We start from the raw sequence: 26,449 nt of genomic DNA, 5'->3' as shown, positions 1-26,449 counted from the left end.
TGTGGGTGGATAAGTGGGTGTGTGTGTGTCTGTCTGTGTTTTGTGTCTGTGTGTGTGTGTGTGTGTGGATGGGTGTGTGTGGGTTTGTGTGTATATATATGTGTGCATGTGTTTGCATGTCTGTGTGTGTGTACGCGCGTGTGTGTGTATGGGTTTGTGTGTGTATATGTGTGTGTTTGTGTGTCTGCGTGTGGGTGCAGGTACTGCGCAGACCAACTGGTGGAGGTATTCACTGACATTTTTCACCTCTCCCTCCTACAAGCTGAAGTCCCCACCTGCTTCAAGAAGACCTCTATCATCTGTACATGAGAAAGCACAGGCAATGAACCTTAATGACTACTGCACAGTGGCTCTGACCTTCATAATCATGAAGTGCATCGAGAGGTTAGTCAACCACTACAAATGCTGAGGAAAGATCACAGAAGCGCTTCACAGGAGGTCACCAAGCACTGAGGATGTCACCTAAACAGGGGACGAAACGTCTGCAACACATATTCCCAGCTCGGCGAACAGAACCACAACAGGTTAGTCAAGGTCCACATCAACTATCGTCTCCCAGCCTGCCTTGGTTCCCTACTATTTGCCTACTGATGTAACAGGTGCACAAGGGATGCCATTTCCCGAGCTCTGCGCTCATCCCTGGAATATCTGCATAACAAGGACACCTACGTCAAACTCCTGCTCATTGACTACAGTTCTGTTTTCAACACAATTATCCCTCCAGACTGATCTCAAAAATCTGAGGCCTTGGTCTCAGCTCTGTCCTCTTCAACTGGACCCTTAGCTTCCTTACCTGTAGTCTGGAATCATCAAAAATAGACAACCGCACCTCCTCCACATAACACTCAACACTGGAGTCCTCCCAAGGCTGTGTCCTCAGCCTCCTACTCTACACCCATGACTGTGTAGCCAAATTCCAAACAAGCATCATCTTCAAGTTTGCTAATGACACCATCACTCTAGGCCAGCTTTCAAGCAATGATGAGTCAGAATACAGGAAGGAGATAGAGAGCTTGATGTCCAGGTGCACTGATAACGACCTCTCTCTCAATGTCGGCAAATCTAAAGAACTCATCATTGACTTCAGGGAGGCAGGAAGAGGGCACATCCCCATCTGCATCAACGGAGCAGAGGTTGGGGGTCGAGAGTGTCAAGTTCCTGGGAATAACAATAACTGACAAACTGTCCTGTACCTCCCACAAAGATGCAATAGTCAAAAAGGCACAACAACATCTCTTCTTCTTCAGGTGGCTCAGGGAATTCAGCATGTCCATAAGGAACCTCACCAATCTTTACAGATGCACCATTGAAAGCATGCTGTCCTGGTGAATAACGGTCTGGTACAGCAACTGTTCTGCCCAGGACTATAGAGGGTGGTGTGCATGGCCCAGAGCATCACAGAAGCCAACCTCCCATCCAAGGAGGCACGGTGGTACAGTGGTTAGCACTGCTGCCTCACAGCACCTGAGACCCGGGTTCAATTCCTACCTCAGGCGACCGACTGTGTGGAGTTTGCACGTTCTCCCCGTGTCTGCATGGGTTTCCTCCGGGTGCTCCGGTTTCCTCCCACAGTCCAAAGATGTGCAGGTTAGGTGAATTGGCCATACTAAATTGCCCGTAGTGTTAGGTGAAGGGGTAAATGTAGGAGAATGGGTCTGGGTGGGTTGCGGGTCGGTGTGGACTTGTTGGGCCGAAGGGCCTGTTTCCACACTGCTTAAAAAAAAGGACTCCATCTACATTTCCCACTGCCACAGAAAGAGTGCCAACATCATCAAAGACCCTTCCCACCCCTGTAATGATCTCCTACTACCTCTTCTGTTTGGCAGAAGGTACAGGAGCTTGAACGCAAGCACTTGCAGGTTCAAGAACAGCTTCTTTCCAACTGTTATTAGACTGCTGAATGGACTCTCTAAATTCAAATAGTGCTGATCTTGTTAATGCTATATTTGCCTTGTACACGCCCTGTATGATGCAACCTGCACGCATGTGTCCATCTTTTTTTGCTCTATGCTCTGTATATCCTTGCTGACTATGCTCTGCCCGTACTGCTCACAAACAAAGCTTTTCACTGTCCTTAGGTAGACGTGATAATAAATCAGTCAAATCAAGTCAATCAAATGCGTGTGTGTGTGTGTATTGGTTAACAAACAAGAAGTGGAGTTATGGATATCTGGATCTTTCCAGTTTGGCAAGCTCCAGTGAATCCCTTCTGTGGCCTCAACTATTTATACCAATTATTTTGATGAAGGGTCAAAATGTATGGCTGCTTCATTTGCTGTTGACACCAAGACAAGGGGGAAATATTAGTTATAGGAGGAGGAAGGGGGAATCTATGAAGAAGTTAATAGGCTAAGTGAGTGGACAAAAGCTTGGTAGGTGGAGAACAATGTTGGAAAATGTGACCTATCCATTTTGGCAGGAAGAATGAAAAAAAGTACATTGTTTCCATGGAGAAGGACTGGTAATTTGGTACACAGAAGGAGTTGGGTGTCCATATACATGAACCACAAAAAGTTGGTTTGTAGGTACAGCAAGGCAAAATGGAGCATTGGCATTGAAAGCAAAAGGAATACAAACTAACATAGGAAAGGCTTGCTGCAGTTTGTCAGCACATTGGCAAGATCACTAGAGAACAAAGTACAGTTTTAACCTCCTCATCAACAAAAGATATACTTGTGGTAAAACTAATTGAATGTTCACTCGACTCACTCAGAGATGGGTTGTTCTCCTTTGAGAAATGGTTGGATGGATTATCTTAGTTGTGAAAGGTCTTTCTTTGTGGAAGAAAAAAACAACAATGGTCACAGTTTACAAATTAGGGCTCTCCCATTTAAAATAGAGATGGGAGAATTTGTTTTTCCCTCAGATGTAGTTACCCTGTTCCACCAGTCCCTTCTAAAAAGAGCAGTGGAGGCATGATCATTGAATAGTTTTAAGGTTAAGTTAGATAAATGCTAAAGGAGCCAAAAGTTTTGTGGGCGGGGAGCTTAGCAGAGAACTAAGGGTTGTTGTAGGCACTGAAGAAAAAACCACAGTCAGCTGATTGTTGGAATAGAGTGTTGTCACCTCCTTTCTAACCTGGATCTAAGGGCCTATCTGTTTGACAATGGTAAGGATAAGCCACTAATGAGTCTCAGTTTATCACATTAGAGCTATAGGTACAGGTTATATTACCCAATGACATATAATATTCAAATTTACGGGAGACAGTGATGGCACATTCATCTCCATTGAGTTCCTTCATATATCGTCAGATTGGTGGAAATTAATGCAGCCATTAACACATTCAGACTTGGAGGATTGTTGAAAAACAACACATCTTGTTGAAACACTGAGTCATAGAGATGTACAGCATGGAAACAGACCCTTCGGTCCAACCCTTCCACGCTGACTAGGTATCCTAAATTAATCAAGTCCCATATGCCAGCATTTGGCCCATATCCCTCTAAACCCTTGTTATTCATGTACCCATCCAAATGCTTTTTAAATCTTGCAATTATGCCAGCCTCCACCACTTCCTCTGGCAGCTCATTCCACACACACACACCATCCTCTGCGTGAAAGTGTTCCCCTGTCACTCTAAACCTATACCCTTTAGTTCTGGACTCCCCCACCCCGGGAAAAGACCTTCTCTATTTACCCTATCCATGCCCCTCGTAATTTTATAAACCTCTATAAGGTCCCCCCTCAGCCTCTGACACTCCAGAGAACACAGCTCTAGCCTGTTCAACCTCTCCCTATAGCTCAAATCCTCCAACCCTGGCAACATCCTTGTAAAACTTTTCTGAACCCTTTCAAGTTTATCAACTGATCAGGACAATTTGCAAGAATGCCAGTTTAAGGGGAAAGCCTTTATATTGCATGAGAGGACTGGACTGATTGATTGACAGGTAGTTTCTGATTGGTACAGATGTGGCCATAGAACATGTACCAATCGGTGATTGACAGTTAACTGCCAGGCATTGTTTACATTTTCAACTCTAACTGGAGACATTATGACTTAGTGATCAGTGTATTGCCCTGAGAAATGACCCAACAAAAGGTGGAACAAGCACAAAGTGTGCTAATGCTCTGTGTGTCTTCGAAGAACACAACGTTATGTATCATTTACATAGCTTGCAGTACATGCAAATGCACCACACCATGAGCCCAATGAACAATCTGAATCAGTTTTCAGTAAAAGTCTTGCACAATCAGGTTGATCCAATAAATGTTGACCAATGACAGAATAATATCTAATGTTGGACTCTGTTTTATGGGACTTGCAGGTACAGTGTGTTAGGGTACAGTCATTGAGATGTATAGCTTGGAAGCAGACCTTTTGGTGCAATTCGTCCATGCTGACCAGATATCCTAAATTAATTTAGTCCCATTTGCAGCACTTAGCCCATATCCCTATCAGTGCACATCAGTTAGTCCCTGCTTGTTGTGAAAAGCCAGAGGGTTGCGCTCTTTGATACAATCACTTCACACATGGCCTAACTACCTGGCATCACACTGGCATTGAAATTCATATACCACATTAGTAATTTGTGAAAATGGCAAATGGCTTGATGCAGCATTGTATTAGTGGTGAACAATGCCTGTGTTGCTACAACTAGTGGCAAAATAACATAGCTGGCTTCGTCTGTTCAAACATTTGAAATCCTTTACCCTTCAGGGTTTTCTGAAGTAGATCGGCACATGTCAGGACAAGGTTGGCCACCTTTATCTAAAACACTCAATCTGTGCCAGAAGAGAGAAAAAGCTTTGAGGGAATTCAGGTCATTGGGATGAAAGCAGTGTTGGAATCTTTACAATATCCCTTTCGTCATCTCCGTTGCTTCAAGAAACTCATTGATCGTTATTTCTTGTAGGTCTTGAAAAATGTTCCTGATGTTTTTTTTATCGGCATTCATAGAAAATAAGTGAAGGAGTAGGCCATTCGGCCCTTCAACCCTGCACCACGATCCAATATTCGAGGCTGATCATGCAATCTCTGTCTGCCACTCCTGCTTTCTCTCTATACCTTTTGATTGCTTTGGCCACAAAGGCCATGTCCAGTTCTCTCTTGAATATATCAAATGAACTGGTCTCAACAGTTTCCTGTGGGAGAGAATTCCACAGCTTCACAACTCTCTGAGTGAAGCAATTCTTCCTCATCTCAATTCTGAATGGCTTATTTCTTACTCTTTATGTGTGACCCCTTGTTCTGGACTTCCCCAACATCAGTAAAAATTCTTCCTGTGTTTAGCCTGTCCATTCCCATCAGGATTTTACATGTTTCTTTGAGGGTCCCCCTTCATTTTTCTAAATTCCAGTGAGTACAAGCCCAGTCGATCCTATCTTTCTTCATGCGTTTGTTCTGCCATCCCCAGGAATCAGCCTGGTGCACCTTCACTGGTCTCCCTCAATAGAAAAAAATGTGCTTCCTCAGTCTCAGAGACCAAAACTGCACACAGTAGTCAAGGTGTGGCCTCAACAAGGCCTTGTATGCCTGCAGCAAGACATCCTTACTCTGATACTAAAATCCTCTCGCTATGATGGCCGGTATTCCATCAACTTTCTATGTACACCATCCAACAAAGATGCTACAGGACTCAATCACAGGACAGGAGCAGACCAACTGGTCGATCTAGTGAAACATGCTGATAAATATATGATGTCTGGATGCAGGACTTCTGAAGAAAACTCATACTGGACTCACACAATTAATGGTGGGGCCCTGGGCAGTATTTTTAAACAGAGAGACACCTAGGGGTTCAGGTACATGGTTCTTTGAAAGTGGCATAACAGGGTGGTGAAGAAGCCACTTGGCACACTTCATCGGTCAGCGTACTGAGTGCAGGAGATGCCACATCATGTTGCGGCTATACAGGGCGTTGGTTAGGCCACTTTTCGAACACTGTGTACAATTCTGGTCTCCTTAGTAACGGAAAAATGCTCAAAGTTTGTGAGAAGACTTTTGTGAGAAAAGTGCTGTTAAACTTGAAAAGGTTCAGCAAAGATTTACAAGGATGTTGCCAGGGTTTGAGTTATAAGGAGAGGCTTAATAGACTGGGGCTGTTTTCCCTGGAGCTGAGAGATGACATTATTAAGGTATGTAAAATCATGAGGGGCATGGATAGGGTGAATAGACAAGGTCTTTTTCACAGGGTAGGGGAGTCTGAAACTGAAGGACATAGGCCTAACATGACAGGGGTAAGATTTAAAAGGGACCTGAGAGGTAGCCTTTTCACGCAGAGGGTGTTGCATGGATGAAATGACCTGCCAGAGATTGCAATATTTAAAAGACATGTAAATAGGTACATGAATACGAAAGGTTTAGAGACTTATAGGCCAAATGGGGCTAGTTCAGTTTCGGAAACCCATCAGCGTGGACGAATTGGGCCGAAGAGCCTGTTTCTGTACTGTATGATTCTTTGAGTCTATGACACTGCCAGTGTGGAATTTGAATCCATGTGCCCATTTACACATGCCCCTTGAGAATCCTGCACCTGGCATTGGCCAATCCACCTCCATTCCTGTCCCATCCCCACAGCGATTGTTAAAAGCACTCAACAAGACTGCAGGGGCTGAGTACAAAGGCTCTCTAAAATCCAGCCCGAGCAATCTGTGTGTTCAGTAACCTCTACTCTCGGCAAGATATTTGTAATGGTGTACTAATTGAGTGTTAATTGTATTTCAGGTGATGGGTTTAATTGTGGAATTATGTGGGCTCATGTGGCACAGTGGTAATGTCCTTGCCTCTGAACTATGAGGTCTGGGTTCAAGCGGTCTCCCCCCACTCTCTCAGAAATGTGTGATACAAGGCTGCTGAAAAATGTTTTGTTTTGTGTGCATGCATCTGTGAAGTTGCAGGCTGTTTACTGTTGATATAATATGAGTTCTGATGTCAGTGAGTAAGCACCAGGCTCCAGCAGTCTATCTGAATTTTGACATTTCTGTTCCAGTCTGTAAATTGGTGACTCAGCCCCCATTACACTGATGTGTTTGACAAAACTAACATCCCAAACAGTTCAACGGCAATGCAGGTTTTGTTTGCCGAATAAATAGTTCAATTAAGACCTCCAGTTATAACACGAAGGGAATTGATATATCTGTCTTTTCTTCGAAGCTAATCTAGCTTTGCCTCTCACTGTAAAGCAAACAGCAAACTATAATCCCTTCCATTTATATGGAAGCACTTTGTTCATCTATCTCTTGCTTTAACTGCATGTTAAGTCTGAATTCTCTCAAAAAGATCTTGTGTTGTAAGAAGAGCATTGGATCCATGGGTGAAACATTTATACCTTTGTGAAGGTGCTTAGAGTGTGTACACAAATGCAATAATGCCTCCACTTTAAAAATTATTTAATAGTTATGAAATTCCCTTAACCCCACTAACCCTTTTCACAAGAACAATGAGAACCCATAATTATAAGCACATGTTAGCTCCTTAATAACTAACGACTATAAAATAAATTTGGATATAACTGTAAGCTTGGTAACAGCCACTGCCTTTTGGAAACTTGAATTTCTTGTATCTAAATTTTCTTCCGAGTGATTCGAGCCTGCAGGTTACAAAACGGCTCATAACTAGCATTTGTATGTACAGTACAACCTCGATTATCCAAACATCAATTATCCAAATTTCAGATTATCCAAACAAGATCTCAATGTCCCGTAAAAACGGCATTAGGCAACTCCGCATTCAGTTATCAGTTAAAAGGCATTATGGTGTGCATTACCAGATAATCGAGAAATGTTCGATAACTGGCACTCATAAATTACCACTGGTTTATGATCAGATCAGTTATCCGAACGATCAATTATCCAAACAAAACACTCCCCACCCGTCTCGTTCAGATAATCAGGTTGTACTGTAGACAACAAAATGCCAGTCTTCTGATTTGCTTTCTGTGGCCGAGCAAGACACTTGCTGAACTGTCGGCATCCAGGTACCTAGTCTATTCCTCTTCCCATTGGCTTCTTTGTGTGGGGATCCTGGGGATGAGCCAAAAATGAGCGGACTCCACATCAGAATCCTACATTTTGAAATCTTGCCCCTCTCACCTTAAAAATATTCCCCCTAGATTCAAACTCCCCCACACCAGGAAAAAGACCTATGCTCTTTGCCTTATCTCTGTCCCTCATGATTTTATAAACCTCTATAAGTTCACCCTGCAGCCTCCTTTGCTCCAATGAGAAAAATCTCAGCCTATCCAGCCTCTCCCTGTAGCTCTAACCCTTCAGTCCCAGGCAACATCCTTACAAATCTTTTCGGAACACTCTCCAGTTTAACAGCGTCCTTCGTATAGCAGGGTGACAAGAGCTATATGCAGTACTCAAGAAGTGGCCTCACCAATGCCCTGTACACGCTCTACATCACATCCCAACTCCTCTACTCAAAGATCTGAGCGATGAAAGCCACCGTGCTAAATGCCTTCTTAACCGTTCTGCCTACTTGTGATGCAATTTTTAAAGAACTATGTACCTGAATCCCTGGATCTCCATGTTCGACAATATTCCCCAAAACCCTAATGTTAACTCCTTCAGACCTGCCCTTGTTCATTTTGTCAAAATGCACTACCTCACATTTATCCAAATTAACTCCATCAGCCACTCGTCGGCCCATTGGATCAATTGGTCAAGGTTCCTTTTGTAATCTGAGGTAACTTCTTCACTGTCCACTACATCACCAATTCTAGTGTCACCGCAAACTTACTAGCCATGCCTCCTAAATTCTTACCTTAAATTGCTTATATAAATGACAGACAACAGTGGACCTAGTGCTGAACCCTGCAGAATGTCACTGGTCACTGGCCTCTAGTCCGATGAACAACTGTCCACCACCACCCTTTGTTTCCTACCGTCTCAATTTTGTACTCAATTGGCATGTTCTCCCTGAATCCTATGTGATCTAACTTTACTAATCGGTCTATTGTGTCGAACTTTGACAAAGGCTTTACTAAGTCCATGTAGACAGCATCTACAACTCTGCCCTCATCTATCCTTTTGGTTGCATTCTCAAAAAGCTCAATCAAGTTTGTGGGACATGAGTTCCCACACACAAAGCCATGCTGGCTATCCCTAATCAGTCCTTGCCTCTCCAAATGCATGCAAATCCTATCTCTCAGACTCCCCTCCAACGACGTACCCACCACTGATGACAGACTCACACGTCTATAGTTCCCAGGTTTCCCCTCATAGCCTTTTGCAACCAGCTATAGCATGTTCTGCAGCAGTCACTAGCTGTTTTGGCCAGCCTCTTGTATGATCAGTGCCACCGTACTTCCAAAATAATGTCAGCACATTGCTACTCGGTGCACTATCGAGGAACAAATTCACACTGAACAGCAGATGCTTCATCCAGCTACACATGACTGTCCCAGCAATTGCGAGCAGTAACTTGGGCTTCGTAAAATTGATCTGGGATCCTTTGGAACTCTCTGCATCCAAGGTCTCTCTCCTCCAGGGTTGGACAATTGTGGAATTATCCTTCATATGTTCCACTTATTAAACTGCTTCAGAATCAGCTAATGGAAGAAATGTGGGCTTCTCAATAGAAGCTGTCCCTTCACAATAGAAGCAGCTCTGGGAGTCAACCCAAAGAGAATCTTGAGCGAGGAGACTTGCCGATAAGTAACACCTGAACCTCGCTTCAGGCAATTTAGTGTCTCAGACAAGGCTGATTCTTCATTGCAATACTGAAAGAAATTTGAACGATTGAATTTGCTACCTTTGAGGTCAAATGCTAAATTGAGGCATTGGATAGATGCAAGGAGGGAGTATCCTTCATGTCCTGACGTATATTTAACACTCAGCCAACTTTAATTAAAAAAAACAAGTGACCTCGTCATTACTTCATTATATTTGAGAAGCTGCTGTGTGTAAATTAGCACAATATTTTCTATATTCCAAGTAACCACAGCTCAGAAAAATTGCTTCATTGATTGTGACGCACTCTGGGACATCCTGTAATTGGGAAAACCCAATTTGTTCCTGAATGGCCCAGATGAAAGGAAATCTGCCATCCTTACCTGGCCTCACCTATACAGGATGCCAGACCTCCTTAATTACCTTAATAGACTAATCAAACATTGGCGCATTATATTGAAGGATTACAGTAATAAAACTGGTCTCACTACCCAGCATTGACCTAGATATCAGATTCAAGGCAGGTTAGAGTCAGGGAGTTCTGAGCTAAGCAATTCTTCTAACTCCAAATGTCTGTTTACCATCCGGGTGGACACGGGTCAGGAGTGTGAGGGAATACTCCTCACATACCTGGATGTGTGCAGCTCCAACAACCCTCAAGTAGCTCAGCATCATCCGCCACAATGCAGTTTACCTGATTGGCATCCTACCCACCATTTTAAACATTCACTCCTTCCACCACCGGTGGTGGTGGTGTGTGCCATCTACAAGATGCACTGCAACAGCACACCAAGGCTCCATTGACAGAAGCTTCCAAACCCACAATCCCTTCCACTTAGAAGGACAAGGGCAGCAGATACATAGCAACCCCACCACCTGCAAGTTCCCCTCCAAGCCACTCACCACCCTGACTTGGACTAATATCATTGTTCCTTCACTGTCACTGGGTCAAAATCCTGGAACTCCTTCCCAAAGGGTATGGTGAGTCTTCCATACAGCACATGGACTGCAGCTGTTCAAGGAGGCAACTCACCACCACCGTCTCAGGGGAAACTAGGGATGGACAAAAATTAATATTGCCAGCACATAACCCAAGCAACAACTAAGAAAGACTAGCAATGCCTCTGGTATCTGTATGAGCACTGGATGGTATTGTAGATGTAGCTTAGGCCAGTCATCTGGACTTGGGGAAATAAGATGCATCACCATGGAGACAAATAGAGCACTCCACATTGAATAAGCAGACACTACTGTGGTGTGTGCCTCCCAGCGTTAAACAATTCGACTGACTTCAAAAGGTTATGAAGATGATCTGATTGAGATGTTCAAAGGCATTGATCATTTCGATACATGGAAACAAAGCCCACTTCCACCAGTACAGGAATCAGAAGGAAGAGTAACATAATCCTAAAATTAGCTCTGGACCATCATGAATCACTTTATCAAACAAAGGTCAGTAGGCATTTGGAATTGGCTGCCCAAACAGTTATGTGGTTGCTTAGACAACTTGGAGAACCAAGGACTGGGTTTGATAGATTTTTGTTAGATAAAGTCATCAAGGGATGTAGACAAAAGGGAGGAAAATGGAGTTGTGGTGCACAGAATCCATGATATATTTGAATGGTATAGCATATCCCTGAGAGGCTAAATGGCCTCATCTTGCTCCTCTGCTCTGAACCTCATTCTAGAATTCCCAAACAAGCTGATGGGGCTCCATACATTTGTGTCAGACAACCATACCAATAAAGGAAGATGTTTTATTCTTGTTGGACAGACGTCTGAATGAAAACAATTCTCAGTACAACAGATGACATAGTCTTTTATTTAAACTGCAAGAGGTAAAAAAAGCAGCTTGAAATAAATAGGAAGAGAAGCAGAAACTCCCACGATGGGTAAGCTGTCACAAGTCATCAGTGGTCCATTCCACCACCACAAATAACTCCTCTCCTCTCCTCTGTCTGCGTCAAGCTGCGACCCAACACGGGAGATATCATTCAGCTCACAGAAATGGGGACCTGTCAAATATTGAACAGAACTTGCAATAGACCAGTGGGTGATAGGAGCAATTATAAACTCCTCAGGACATCAGAATTGCTGGAGATGCGTCACATTACAATACGTCGGACAAACGGGCTGGAATCAGTGCAGGTTGATGCACCATTTAACCAAAATGTGAATGGGACTGAGGCTGAACATGGAATTTATTGCTGCACGTCACGCAGCAATTGGGAATGGACAAAACCTCTAAAGAGAAAAGAAAACAACCTCCATTTACAACACGCCTTTTGCAGACAGCAATTTCTTTTTCCAGGCATTTAATTTTATCTCAATTTAAATTTCAAAGCAGAATGGCCAATTGCTTCATCACTGCTGTAATGTAGGAAACACGGCACTAATCTGACTACAGCAAGCTTCTGCAAATAGAAATGTTATAGTGAGCGGATAATCTGTTTTAATGAACTCAGTCAGGACAATAAAACCACCAGAATGAAATTTGTCACACACTCTGCTGTGTTATCTACTGCTCTGGTGTCTGAAATCATATTCATACAGAATACTTAATGTTGCCAATGGACTCAGGGTAGATTAGGGAGGATCTGGGAGTTATCATCATTGACTGCAGACATTATAATGTCTCATGGACTGGGTCAAACATGGGCAAGGAAAGCACCTGCTGATAGCTGTCAGCTGATGGATCATTGCTGAAATGAGCACTGAATGGCTCATTTGATCTGCATGTGTAAATCATGTAAGACAACATTTTTCACCGTACCTCCGTACAGGTGACAATAATGACCAAATCAAATCATTAGTATAAATGCTGACCAGGTTCACTCAGTTCAGACAGGACTGTTAGACTCAGTCTTCAGCAAGGAGGAAAGTATCCACCTGACATTGCTCTCACGAACATGCCAGGTGTAGACCCACCTGTCCAGTGTTGGTAGGAGTGATTACCACACAACCCATGTTCTGTCTTCACACTGAGGAAGCCCTCCATCCTGTCCATGAAAGACAGCCTCAACAAGCTTTGCAGTACGTGTTTAACAGCAACTGGAAAGTGTGAGAAACATTTGTTTATGGCGTTCTCAGCAGAGAGGACAATAGCTGTCCGTTTCCTTTCAGGAAGATTGGTTTTGCAACACTCTTTGCTATCCTAAAGACTACCACAAATCTTGATGTGAGGGTCCAATTACCGTCTTAATTGCCAGCTCAGATCAGAAGAAAAGTCAATGACACTCTAATTTTAAATACGGGGACATTGTCTTTATGCACTTTTCTTGTTATATTAACCTGGTGGCACATAATCCCTCCTCCTGTATACTATTGGTTAATGAGTGCTGGATTGTTGAACTATGAATGGGTTTCCACTACATCACTCTATTTGTCATTGCTCGCTGTTGCGATCTAAACGGGCCCTTTTGTGATAAGACCATAAGAAATAGGAGTGGTAGTAAGGCCATTCGGCCCATCAAGTCCACTCTGCCATTCAATCATGGCTGATTGGCATTTCAATGTTACTTACCAGCACTCTCCCTGTATTCCTTAATTCCTTGCGATATTAAGAATTTATCAATCTCTGCCTTGAAGACATTTAACGTCCCGGCCTGCACTGCGCTCTATGGTAATGAATTCCACAGGCCCACCACTCTCTGGCTGAAGAAATGTCTCCTCATTTCCATTCTAAACTGACCCCCTCCAATTCTAAGGCTGTGCCCACGGGTCCTAGTCTCCCCGCCCGACAGAAACAATTTCCCAGCGTCCACCCTTTCTAAGCCATGCATTTTCTTGTAAGTTTCTATTAGATCTCCCCTCAACCTTCTGCATTCTAATGAATACAATTCCAGGATCCTCAGCCGTTCATCATGTGTTAAGCCTACCATTCCAGGGATCATCTGTGTGAATCTCCGCTGGACATGCTCCAGTGCCAGTATGTCCTTCCTGAGGTGTGGGGCCCAACACTGGACACTTTATTCTAAATGGGTCCTAACCAGAGCTTTATAAAGTCTCAGAAGCACATTGCTGCTTTTACATTCCAACTCTCTTGCGATAAAGATACAAATGACAACGTTACATTTGCTTTCTTAATCACGGATTCAACCTCCAAGTCAACCTTTAGAAATCCTGTACTAGACTTCCCAGATCCCTTTGTACTTTGGCTTTATGGATTTTCTCACTGTTTATAAAATAGTCCTTGCCTGTGTTCTTTTTTCCAAAGTGCAAGACCTTGCATTTGCTCACATTGAATTTCATCAGCCATCTCTTGGACCATTCCTCTAAACGTCTAAATCTTTCTGTAGCTTCCCCACCTCCTCAGAACTACCTGCCTGTGCGCCTAACTTCATTTCATTGATGAACTTCACCAGAATGCCCCAGTCTCTTCATCCAGATCATTAATATATAAAGTGAACAGCTGCGGCCCCAACACTGAACCCTGCGGGACCCCACTTGTCACCAGCTGCCATTCCGAAAAAGAACCTTCTGTCAGAAAGCCAATCCTCAATCCATGCCAGTAGCTCACCTTGAATACCGTGGGCGCTCACTTTACTCAGCAGCCTCCCATGAGGCACCTTATCAAAGGCCTTTTGGAAGTCTAGGTAGATAACATCCACTGGGTTTCCCTGATCTAGCCTATTGATGTGAGAATCTGAACTCTCCATGGTCACTTGTGACCTTTTATCTCCCAACTATAATGTTATTTTGCTATTTTGTAACAGACTGTAACAGAATCTACTTTGAGATTTCCCACCAATCCAACCATCTTAGCCACTGTCCTTACTTAGAGATAGGGAGGCCCCTCTGTATTGTAATTAGTTTGTAAAGCTTCTTTTCTAATGTTTTGTTTAGTTATTTTAAGATATGTGTGGGTGTGTAAAATCTATAATTTATTAGGAAACTATATCTATGATTATCTTGAAGAATCTTAATTAAACTTACTTGTAGTTTTCTGACTGATCGATTAGAAAAAGTATTCAGAGAAATACTCACGGGCAGCACAGTGGCTCCAGGGAATACAGCTCCAGCCTGTTCAGCCTCTCCCTATAGCTCAACTCCTCCAAACCTGGTCTTGCTGAATGGTGCAGCAGGCTTGAGGGGCCAAATGGCCAACTCCCGAATGTACTCTGAAATGGCATTTGCTGCTTATTTCAATATTTTTTAAAAAACTGAATTTAATCTCTCAAGTTATGGTAAAGTTTCCAACTCTTAATCCTTTGGATCACTCGTCCAGTAACACAACCATTCCCTTTTCCATATTAATGAGCTCCAAGTGAATAAAAGGCATAATCCAAAATAATGAAGGTGCCTACGTACTGAGCAGACCCACATCAAAATCCTGATCTTCCATCTTAATCTTTGCCCTCAAGGGCTTCCAGAATATTTTACGCGGATCTAGTCCTCACACCGAGCCCCATGTAGCTGCAGCGTAGAATCAGGAAATTGTGTACAGGAGGCAGTAACCATAGCCGGAGAGCAAATCGACTGATATCTGTGCCCAAATTCCCAATGAGTGCTGTCTGCTCCAGGAGAGTGATTCGATAAAGCCCTGTCTGTTCATGTGTTGCAGACTAGCCGAGGAAATAAGCCAATATATCAAACGGCCAGCAAAGTGTGACTTATTTAAATACTGTCCTGCATGAGTAAGAAATGCCTTTGGTTTGTTTTTGCAACTGCAGAGAATGTGAAATTCCATTGTTTGTTATTCTCGATGTGCAAAGACTGTGCAGAACTGCTTTAGTACCTCTGATTAAAGATAAAGATTATTTTATGAATAAAGTATATTTTTGCAATAACAGAAACCTTCCACCAATAGCTTTCAAGCTTTCTCTTTCTGAGTAAACACTGATATAAAGTACTCATTAAATATGGAGTTTCAGTCAATGCCTACAAGCAGATATCATCGTCTTCATCTCTAGAAGGGCTCACTTTGCCTTTATGGTCATTTTGGTGGAACAATTTGGGTTCCCTTTTATATTATTTGCCATTCTATTCTCATAGTCTCTCTTCACTTCCTCCCTCACCCTTCTATACTGACCAGGTTCTCACTACAAGAGTTCTGCACAGTAGGATGTGTAGAAGTGAGTTTACAGAGGTAATAACTTTTTAGAAGAAAGCAGAGTTCAAGGTGTGGTAGTTTATTCATGGATCCACCGGTACAATGCGAGGATGGTTAGATCTCATGGAATACAGGGAGAACTAGCCATTTGGATACAGAACTGGCTCAAAGGTAGAAGACAGAGGGTGGTGGTGGAGGGTTGTTTTTCAGACTGGAGGCCTGTGACCAGTGGAGTGCCACAAGGATTGGTGCTGGGCCCTCTACCTTTTGTCATTTACATAAACGATTTGGATGCGAACATAAGAAGTATAGTCAGTAAGTTTGCAGATGACACCAAAATTGGAGGTGTAGTGGACAGTGAAGAGGGTTACCTCAGATTACAACAGGATCTGGACCAGATGGGCCATTGGGCTGAGAAGTGACAGATGGAGTTTAATTCAGATAAATGCGAGGTGCTGCATTTTGGGAAAGCAAATCTTAGCAGGACTTATACACTTAATGGTAAGGTCCTAGGGAGTGTTGCTGAGCAAAGAGACCTTGGAGTGCAGGTTCATAGCTCCTTGAAAGTGGAGTCACAGGTAGATAGGATAGTGAAGAAGGCATTTGGTATGCTTTCCTTTATTGGTCAGAGTATTGAGTACACGAGTTGGGAGGTCATGTTGCGGCTGTACAGGACACAAGTTAGGCAACTGTTGGAATATTGTGTGCAATTCTGGTCTCCTTCCTATCGGGAAGATGTTGTCAAACTTGAAAGGGTTCAGAAAAGATTTACAAGGATGTTGCCAGGGTTGGAAGATTTTAGCTATAGGGAGAGGCTGAACAGGCTGGGGCTGTTTTCCCTGGAGCATCGGAGGATGAGGGGTGACCTGATAGAGGTTTACAAAATCATGATGGGCATGGATAGATAAATAGACAAAGTCTTTTCCCTGGGATCGGGGAGTCCAGAACTAGAGGGCATAGGTTCAGGGTGAGAGGGGAAAGATATAAAAGAGACCTAAGGGGCAACTTTTTCACACAGAGGGTGGTACTTGTATGGAATGAGCTGCCAGAGGATGTGGTGGGTGCTGGTACAATTGCAACATTTAAGAGACATTTGGATGGGTATATGAGTAGGAAGGGTTTGGAGGGATATGGGCCAGGTGCTGGCAGGTGGGACTAGATGGGGTTAGGATATCTGGTCGGCATAGACGGGTTGGACCGAAGGGTTTGTTTCCATGCTGTACATCTCTATTACTCTACGACTCTATGACTGAATTGACTGTGGTCAAGAATCAACTCTCCTGTCTGTATGCACCCCAGAATCCCTCCCTCCCAGCACTATCTCTGGTAACCACTGACTCCCTTATTGAAAAAAAAGGCCTTGAATACATTCAATGACTCAGTTTCCATTGTTCTCCAAGGATGAAAATCCCAAAGGCCCAGTGACCCTTTCTAAAAGAGTTAAAAATCACACAACACCAGGTTATAGTCCAACAGGTTTATTTGGAAATACAAGCTTTCTGAGTACGGCTCCTTCGTCAGATAACCACCTGATGAAGGAGCAGTGTTCCGAAAGCTAGTGTTTCCAAATAAATCTGTTGGACCATAACCTGATGTCGTGTGATTTTTAACCTTGTCCACCCTGTACAACGTCGGCATCTCCACATCATGTTTACCTTTCTGACAGGATTAAATGGGAAAATCTTTTACACTGAAACTTTACTGCCTAGTTCCAGTGTTAAATTGTTGCAAAAACCCTAACATCTTTAAGGTTCAGCCTACACACTGGAGTTAGTGACCCTCAGTGACTCCAATCCCCAGCAAAATGGTTGAATCCAAAATGTCCCTTCAGAGGTTGAGTAAGCAACATAGTTATAACCTCCACCTTCTCAGGGTGGGTGGCTAAAGGCTAGTCTGCAAAGGCCAGGCTTGCCAGTAGCACCCAGAGCTGAAGACCGAAGCCTTTTATTTTAAATGCCTTATAATCGTGATTGTCAAATACAGGGTCAAAGTTCAACAGTTGTGCTGTGGGCCCACCAAGAAGGGATATCGTGAGAATCATGTTTGAAAGAACTGACTAGCACCGAGGTCTTATTGTTGACTCTGTTTGCAACCAATAAAATATAAACATTTTCAAATCCTTACAGCGCACCTCAAGCAGAACATGTGAGATTCAAACTAATTTCCCGCACCAGTTCCTCCCGCTTGTATTGAAAGCTTAAGGTTGTCTGCAGCTTTGTTTAACAAGCTCTGCATTTCAAAGGTTATCCACGGCACCTGTTTTTTCATTCCTTCTCCCCTCCCTCCCCGGTTCCTGATGGACAGTATTCGAAAAAATGTATGAGGGTTTCAAATCATACCTTCGCTATAAACTGACAGAGAAGGGCTAATTTTATGAGAGTCTGTACAATGTGGGCTGTGGCTCAGCATCAGAAAGTATTTGCTGTTCCTCTCACTGCAGTCTGCATTGCCTTCTGTCACTGCTCTTCACTCTTACCACACACCCCCCACCCCCATCGCCACATCACACCTTATGATCTACATGTCCTTCTTTGCCACGATCTGCAAAACAAAACTCTTTACTGTACTTAGGTGCACATGACTACAATAAATCAGATCAAAGCAGCAACACATCCAACCTGCCAGACCTTCACCCTGTATGGCCTCCCCGCTGTCTCCTCAATCCCTCAGACCACCTCACTGTCTCTCTCCCTCACACATGCACCTGTTGGACCATTCACTTCTACCTCACTCCGTTCCCTTCCTTCCAGTCATTACAGAAGAACGAGGCCCAGAGGGAGGCCTAGACAGGGGGGAAGGCACCTGACATGCCACTCCTGACCCGAGTTCAATTCCACCCTTGGGCGACTGTCTGTATGGAGTTTTGAGTGTGATGCTGGAAAAACACAGCAGGTCAGGCAGCATCCGAGGAGCAGGAGAATTGACATTTCAGGAAGGGATGATGAAGGGCTTATGTCCAAAATTTATTCCTGATGAAGGCTTATGTCCAAAACGTTGATTTTCCTGCTCGTTGGATGCTGCCTGACCTGCTGTGCTTTCCCAGCAATACACTCTCAACTCTAATCTCCAGTATCTGCAGTCCTCACTTGCTCCTGTTGGAGTTTTACACATTCTCCCTGTGTCTACATGGGCTTCTTCCACATGCTCTGGTTTCCTCCCACGGTCTATAGATGTGCAGGTGGGGTGGATTGGCCGTGGGAAACACAGGGTTATGGGGAGAGGGTGGGACCTGACTGGGATGCTCTTCAGAAGGTAGGTGTGGACTCAGTGGGCCGAATGGCATCTTTCCACACTGTGGGGATTCTATGAGTAGAGAATGCTGCCCCCTGCAGTCGGTGTCCTTGTCTACACCAAGAGCAAACACTGTGTGTCTCCTTTTCTCCAGACTGCCCTGGAAATTACATCCACGGATTCCTTTATAAAAGAGTTTTTTAAATGTTTAGGACATGACCTCAGCAGTCTGTGAAAAGCAATCGTATGGTCATGGCCTTTTGTGCACAAAAAAGGTGTGTCAGTAATTTATGAACATTTACTTAATCATAATTAATTAATACTTAATTATTTATAATTTGTCACAAGCGTGGGCCAATCATCTTGTGCTAGTTTAGATACAGTCGTGTGTAGGAACAAGATCAGACATTGCCAGGATAAACTCTGGCAGCATTTGTGGAGAGAAAGCAGAGTTAACGACCGGCTGAGTTTTCACAGGAATTCCTGATTTTCCATCTGATTTCCAGCTTCCGCAGTTTTTATTTTGCACAGTGATGTCTGGGAATGCCTTCTTTGCACGCTGTGGCTCTGAAATAGAGGATAATTATTGAGGATGTTGTTGAATTCTTCCAAGTCTGCTTCTGTGATTCCAGCTTCTCCATACAAAGGCAGGAGGTCATGTTTCAGAAAGACTTCAGCCCCCAAGAGAGGAGTCAGTGAGAATGCAAAGTAACCCCTGAAATACCAAAACTGCCCTTGAAAAGAAACTCAAGTAGGGTCCTCGAAGAAAATATTTTGACCCTCGATTGATGCTGTATCCATTAACAGACATTAAAATGGATGTCAGTGCATCCAATATGACAGACAAACTTGCATGTCTGCGTCCACATTGGCTAAGGCAGCAAAAGAGGCATCTTGGCCCATTCTCTCATCAGGACACAGCCATTTTGTATGTGCACCTTATTATCATCATGGTAGACGGTTTTGTTCAAGATGACACAGTCGCCTCTGCAGCCTAACCAATGGGTCTCTCAGGGATTATCACCAAAACAGGCTTTGTTTGTTAAATTTCACCCTGCTTCAGCAACATTGCAATGTCAAACATCGTTGCCAGCTCATTTTTGGCCCCTTAATCTCATATCCTGCACCCAATCCCAAGTTCCACCTACTGTCCCAACTACTACCTGAGGAATGAACTCAAATGTGGGATGGTCGACCAACCTCCCGGGTACAATCAACAGGAGTTCTGTACTCATGGAGCTCCTACACTCAGCTTATCGTGCCCACACTGACCCTCTGGAGATCATCCCACTTAGACCCGCACCCTATCCCTGCAGCGCCACATTTCACATGGCCAGTCCATCTACCTGCACATCGTTGGACTACAGGAGGAAACTAGAGCACCCGGCAGACACAGGAAAAATGTGGAAACTCCACAGCGATGGGCATCCGAGGCTGGAATCGAACATACATCCCCAGCACTGAGCCACCATGCCGTAATTGCTGGCTCACAGTGCTGTGCCTTTATTGACGTAAGATAGCTGCCTACAGAGTGTGCAGCACCTCATGGTAGATATCCCATGACTACGGCACAGCAGGAAGTATGTCAATCCATGATTGCATTTCAATCCAAAAGAAGACAAGCCTCAATCTGCAGTTCATTGGTGTCACCAGAACGAGGCTGGGTCCAACATCAAGTGTTGCTTCTGCCTTCCCATTCTACTGCACGAATGAATGATGGTTGGAGACAGAGGGTGTTGATGGAGGGCTATTGTTCAGACTGGAGGCCTTGTGACCAGCAGTGTGCCACGGGGATTGGCGCTGGGTCCACCATTGTTTGTCGTTTACAGGAACAATTTACATGAGAATTTAGTAGGCACGGTTGGTGCGTTTGTGGATGACACCAAAATTGATAATATAATGGATAGTGAAGAAGGTTACCTAAGGTTACAAAGGGATCTTGATCAACTGGGCCAGTGGGTTGAGAAGTGACAGATGGAGTTTAATTTGGATAAATGCGAGGTATTGCATTTTGGTAAAACAAACAAGGGCAGACTTATGCAATTAATGGTAGGGTCCTGGGTAATGTTATCAAACAAAGAGATCTAGAGGTTCAGGTACATAATTCTTTGAAAGGTACACCACATGTAGACAGGGTGATTAAGAAGGCATTGAGTATTGGAGTTGAGATGCCATGTTGAGGTTGTACAGGACATTGGTGAGGCATCTTCTGGAGTACTGTGTGCAGTTCTGGTCACCCTACTGTAAGAAGGATATTGTTAAAATGGAGAGGGTTCAGAAATGATTTACCAAGATGTGGCCGGGATTAGAGGGCTTGAGTTATAAGGAGACGCTAGATAGGCTGGGACATTTTTCACTGGAGCGTAAGAGATTGAGGGGTGCATTTTAGAGGTTTGTACAATCATATGAGGCATAGATAAGATGAATAGCAAAGGTCTTTTTCCTGGGATGGTGGGGTTCAAAACGAGGGGCATATTATTAAACTGAGAGGAGAAAGATTTAAAAGGGACTTGAGGGGCAACCTTTTCACACTCAGGGTCATTCATGTGTGGAATGAGCTGCCAGAGGAAGTGGGGGGTGCAAGTACAGTTGCAACATTTTAAAAAAACATTTGGACAGGTAGATGAATTGGAAACGTTTAGAGGGATATGGGTTAAATGCAAACCAGTGGGACTCGTTTAGTTTGGGAAATGTGGGCAGAATGGATGAGTTAGATCGAAGGGTCTTTTTTGGCAATGTATGACTACGCTTCTATAACTTGGTTTCAGAACTGCCTTTGCAATCTGGCTGAGGTGAATCTTGGGGAATCAAAGTGTTGTGGACATTAACAACGTTCCCTTTTTTTTTTGAAAATCATCACATCAGGCAAATTATCACTTGGCCACTGTTCTCAGTAACATAATTCCAAGGCAATCAGACCTTTCATGTTGAACTCATGAGAGATTAAGAAAAATGTAGTCACAGAGCCCAAAATGACTTCATCGGCATCTGGACCATCCAATTCCACAAATTTGTCTAACTGGAAATTTATCCAACATGAGACAAAATGTACCTGCAATTCTCGTGGGTTCTTTGTTCCCTGTAATAGTGACAAGGCAATTTACGTCTTGTTTTTAGTTTGAAGTTAATTTGGTTGTTAGCAATGAGGAACATGAGACAAAGTGCCTGCAATAGGGGAAGCATGGTGGCTCAGTGGTTAGCACTGCTGCCTCACAAGACCAGGGTGCCAGGTTTGATTCCAGCCTTGGGTGACTGTCTGTGTGGAGTTTGCACATTCTCCCCATGCCTGCATGGGTTTCCTTCAGATGCTCCAGTTTCCTCCTATAATCCAAAGATGTGCAGGTTAGATGAATTGTGTTAGGTGCATTAGTCAGAGGGGTGGGTTACTCTTCAGAGGGGCGGTGTGGGTTTGTTGGGCCGAAGGGCCTGTTTCCAAACTCTCACCAGTTTTTGTTGACAGCATCTCAACCAAACCAACACCCCTCTCACCTCCGTCACTGTCGCTAAACTAACAGACTGTGTAACCAAAATCAAGTACTGAATGAGCAAACATTCAAGACCAAAGCCCATCAGTGGACCGATTTTAACTCTGTGCAAGTTAGATAGGTTTTTAGTGGGTTAAAATCAAACAAATGGTCTTCATTCTCAACTGCCAATCTGTTCCCTGGTGACCAACTGCATCGCTGTCCCTACTAAATGTCTGAGCTGGAAGTCAAACTGTTCGCAATATGAGTTAACCCCTACTACCTTACAGTCACATACCAGTGCCACGTCTATCACTGGCTCTGTAATGTCACCCAGCTAACCTCCTGCTCAGATCACCCTCTGCTGAAGTCTTCACCGGGGAATTTGTTATCTTGCGATGATAACTTTCCAACACTATTTCCTATATTTGACCCTTCATAAGCACGACATAAGCCCAAATCCTGCTGCCTGCATCCTCACTCATGCTATCCCATTCACCCCGTTTGGTGCTGTGTTTTCCAAATCTGCAATGGCTCCCAGTCAAATAGTGCCACAATTTAACAGATTTCACCCTTGATTTCAAATCCTTCCATGGCCACAACTCTCATTGTCCTCTTAACCGCCACCTCCCCCCCCCCCCCAACACAACCCTTCAGGTTACTGGCAATCATAAAATTTGACAAGCAAGCCCCATTATAATTGCTGCACCATTAAGGTAGGCCCGAAGGCCTGGAACACCTCCATAAATCCTACCATCTGTCTATCTCACTTCCCTTCTTTCAATCACTTCGCAAGGAGTAAGTCTTTAGCCTAGCCTTTGGCTATCTGCCATAATATTGTCTTATGTAGTTCCATGTTAAGTCTTGGTTTATCACACTGCTTTGAGGTGCCTTGAGCTATGTTTAACATTAAAGGCACTACATAGATGCAGCTTTCCACTGTTGATTAACCAATGACCTGGCAGTTCCTGAAATCAGGAAAAAAAACTGTGAAATAAACATTGTCCTTCATTGCCTTACTTAGTTATGTCCTTTTTTATTACTGGGGGCTTTCATGTGATTTTATTGATTGCTTGACAGGCAATACACTGTAGGAGAAAGTGCAGACTGCAGATGCTGGAGATCAGAGTCAAAAAGTGTGGCACTGGAAAAGCACAACAGGGCAGGCAGCATCCGGGAAGCAGGAGAATCGGTGTCGGGAATGAGGCTCGTGGGTCGGGGCTGAGAGATAAATAGGATAGTGGAGGTGGAGCTGAGGGGAAAGTATTTGGGATGACAATCGGTAGATGGAGGTGGGGGTTGACAGTGATGGGTCGGTGGGGAAGGTAGAGCGGATAGGTGGAAAGGAAGATGGATGGGTTGGATCTGGGATGAGGTGGAGGGAGGGAAGTTGAGGAAAATGGTGAAATTGAGGTTGATGCTGTGTGGTTGGAGGGTCCCAAGGTGACATCATGTAAATCGACGTTTCGGGCAAAAGCCCTTCATCAGTAAAGAGGAAGAAGGAGGCTTACATAAGGTTGAGGAAACAAGGTTCAGACAGAGCAGTGGAGGGATACAGGATAGCCAGAAGGGACCTGAAGAAAGGGATTAGGAGAGCTAAGAGAGGGCATGAAAAATCCCTGGCGGATAGGATCAAGGATAACCCCAAGGCATTCTATGCGTATGTGAGAAACCTGAGAATGACGAGAACGAGGGTAGGTCCGATCAAGGACAGTGGTGGGAGACTGTGTATTGAGTCGGAAGAGATAGGAGAGGTCTTGAACAAGTACTTCTCTTCAGTATTTACGAACGAGAGGGACCGTATTGTTGAAGAGGAGAGTGTGAAACGGACTGATAAGCTAGAAGAGATACCTGTTAGGAAGGAAGATGTGTTGGACATTTTGAACAACTTGAGGCTAGACAAGTCCCCCGGGCCTGACGGGATATATCCTAGGATTATGTGGGAAGCAAGAGAGGAAATTGCAGTACCGTTGGCAATGATCTTCTCGTCTTCACTGGCAACTGGGGTGGTACCAGGGGACTGGAGAGTAGCGAATGTTGTGCCCCTGTTCAAAAAAGGGAATAGGGATAACCCCGGGAATTACAGGCCAGTTAGTCTTACTTCTGTGGTAGGCAAAGTAATGGAAAGGGTACTGAGGGATAGGATTTACGAGTATCTGGAAAGACACTGCTTGATTAGGGACAGCCAGCACGGATTTGTGAAGGCTAGGTCTTGCCTTACAAGTCTTATTGAATTCTTCGAGGAGGTGACCAAGCATGTGGGTGAGGGTAGAGCAGTGGATGTAGTGTACATGGATTTTAGTAAGGCATTTGATAAGGTTCCCCATGGTAGGCTTATGCGGAAAGTCAGGAGGCATGGGATAGAGGGAAATTTGGCCAATTGGATAGAAAACTGGCTAACCGGTCAAAGGCAGAGAGTGGTGGTAGATGGTAAATATTCAGCATGGAGTCCAGTTACAAGTGGAGTTCCGCAGGGATCAGTTCTGGGTCCTCTGCTGTTTGTAATTTTTATTAATGACTTAGATGAGGGAGTCGAAGGGTGGGTCAGTAAATTTGCAGATGATACAAAGATAGGTGGAGTTGTGGACAGTGAGGAGGGCTGTTGTCGGCTGCAGAGGGACTTAGATATGATGCAGAGCTGGGCTGAGGAGTGACAGATGGAGTTCAACCCTGCCAAGTGTGAGGTTGTCCATTTTGGAAGGACAAATAAGAATGCGGAATACAGGGTTAATGGTAGGGTTCTTGGTCAGGTGGAGGAACAGAGGGATCTTGGAGTCTATGTACATAGATCTTTGAAGGTTGCCACTCAGGTGGATAGAGTTTGTAAGAAGGCCTATGGAGTATTATCGTTCATTAGCAGAGGGATTGAATTCAAGAGTCGTGAGGTGATGTTGCAGCTGTACAGGACTTTGGTTAGGTCACATTTGGAGTACTGTGTGCAGTTCTGGTCGCCTCACTTTAGGAAAGATGTGGAAGCTTTGGAGAGGGTGCAGAGAAGATTTACCAGGATGTTGCCTGGAATGGAGAGTAGGTCGTACGAGGATAGGTTGAGAGTTCTCGGCCTTTTCTCGTTGGAACGGCGAAGGATGAGGGGTGACTTGATAGAGGTTTATAAGATGATCAGAGGAATAGATAGAGTAGACAGTCAGAAACTTTTTCCCCGGGTACAACAGAGTGTTACAAGGGGACATAAATTTAAGGTGAAGGGTGGAAGGTATAGGGGAGATGTCAGGGGTGGGTTCTTTACCCAGAGAGTGGTGGGGGCATGGAATGCGCTGCCCGTGGGAGTGGTAGAGTCAGATTCATTGGCGACCTTTAAGCGGCATTTGGATAGGTACATGGATGGGTGCTTAATCTAGGATAGAAGTTCGGCACAACATCGTGGGCTGAAGGGCCTGTTCTGTGCTGTATTGTTCTATGTCTATGTCTATGTCTATCAGGAGTGAGGCTGGGAGCCTCGGGGTTGAAGAGATAAATGGGAGGGGTGTGGGGCTAGGGAGAAGGTAGCTGAGAGTGCAAGAGGTGGGTGGAGATGGGGGTAAAGGTGATAGGTCAGAGAAGAGAGTGGAGGGGATAGATGGGAAAGAGGATTAACAGGTGGGACAGGTCATGAGGACCGGGCTGAGCTGGAAGGTTGGAACTGGGGTAAGGTAGGAGGAAGAACGCCTCATCTTCCGCCTCAGGACCCTTCAACCCCATGGCATCAGTTTCCTCATTTGCCCTGCCCCCACCTTACCCCAGTTCCAACCAGACCACTCCCTCCACGACTCCCTCGTCAGGTCTACACTCCCTACCAGCCCAATCTCCACTCCCGGCACCTTCCCCTGCAACCGCAAGAAGTGCAAAACTTGCGCCAACACCTCCTCCCTCACCTCCCTCCAAGGCCCCAATGGATCCTTCCATATCCGTTGCAAATTCACCTGCACCTCCACTGTATCCACTGCACCCGATGTGGTCTCCTCTACAGGCCGTCTACTTGCGGAACGTTTCAGGGAACACCTCTGGGACACCCGCACCAACCAACCAACCCAATAGCCCGTGGCTGAACACTTTAACTCCCCCTCCCACTCCACCAAAGACATGC

Source organism: Chiloscyllium punctatum, chromosome 3 (genome assembly GCF_047496795.1).
Source record: "Chiloscyllium punctatum isolate Juve2018m chromosome 3, sChiPun1.3, whole genome shotgun sequence".
Lineage (NCBI taxonomy): Eukaryota > Metazoa > Chordata > Chondrichthyes > Orectolobiformes > Hemiscylliidae > Chiloscyllium > Chiloscyllium punctatum.
This window is presented reverse-complemented; position numbering follows the sequence as displayed.